A 1305-nucleotide genomic window follows, 5' to 3' on the forward strand; every position below is an offset into this window, starting at 1 on the left:
GTCGGTCGTTCGGAATCCTACCTGTCCTTGTTTCCATTATTTTTTACGAATTTGCTCTAGAATCCTACTTAACCTTGTTTTTTTTTAATTTTTTATGTTCTTGTTTGTGTTGATTTTTTAATAATATTATAATATTTCTTTAGTTGCAATCGTGTTACTTGCTGATTTTACACAAACAATAATTTTCTTTATTATTATTATCATTGTTATAACTTTACAGCATATATATAAGAATTGATTGCAGTGTCTTTAAAATAAATAAATATTTTATAGACTTTTGAAATAAAATACCGTTATTTTCGTGTACATGTTGTAATTCATAATAATTACATTACATGACTCCACCCTCTGCTAGACCTGATATACATGTACATGTACATAATGTAGGTGACATTATTATTTTATTTGCTATAATAATAATAATAATTACTATTATTATCCCCCTCCAGTAATAGAGAGTGAGTGTCTGGTAGTAAGAGACTATTACTGGTGACCTTCAGTGAGATGTCTCTTTGAGTCTCAGGTACTCATTGGTACTTCATTAAGAGGAACCCACAAACTCAGTTCTCACGATCTACTGACATTCATAATACAATCAGCAACCTTCCAAAGTAATTAGTGAGGGGTGGGGCAAAGTTGGTGGAGCAAGAGAGGAGTGAATTTAGCTTAAGAAAATTGTTTTATAGACTATTTTGCTTTCATGTATCTGTTGCCTGAATTCTTACAATTATGTATATATGTGTAATTCTAGCAAATTTTAGTACAGACTAGCCTCTATATAATGGACATTTTGGTACAAGAAAGTTACTCTGTTATACTGAGGTGTCCTTTATGTGGAGGTTAATTTATACAGTAAGGAATGTAATTTGGTACACTAGGTGCTGTCCATTAAGTGGAGGATGCTATAGAGAGTGTCCATTAAGAAAGACTATACTATATACATGTACTTCACATTAACACATAGAATGTGTTAGTAATCTCAATTATAGGATTCAGCAATGTGATGACCCCGCTAAAAAGGTCTCGATTGTCCATTTTAATTGCCTAAAGAAATGTGTGCAAGCTAGTAGATTTGTTGATATCACTCCTATCTCATTGTCACCATCACGTCTGGTTGGGGAATGGGCTACACTTGTTAACAGTGATGTAACTGTTCCTCCACATGGTCCAGTAATTGTCACTCCTCGATGCAATCCTCCACTCTCTCGTCATCTTCCTAATCGTCTTGGTTGTTATGTCACTACTTAAGACTGAGACAGTCTTTATCTGGAGGGGGAGTTGTGTAATGAGCATTAATCACTGGTA

Source organism: Amphimedon queenslandica, unplaced genomic scaffold, assembly GCF_000090795.2.
Source record: "Amphimedon queenslandica unplaced genomic scaffold, v1.1 AMPQUscaffold_13405, whole genome shotgun sequence".
In the NCBI taxonomy this organism is placed as follows: domain Eukaryota; kingdom Metazoa; phylum Porifera; class Demospongiae; order Haplosclerida; family Niphatidae; genus Amphimedon; species Amphimedon queenslandica.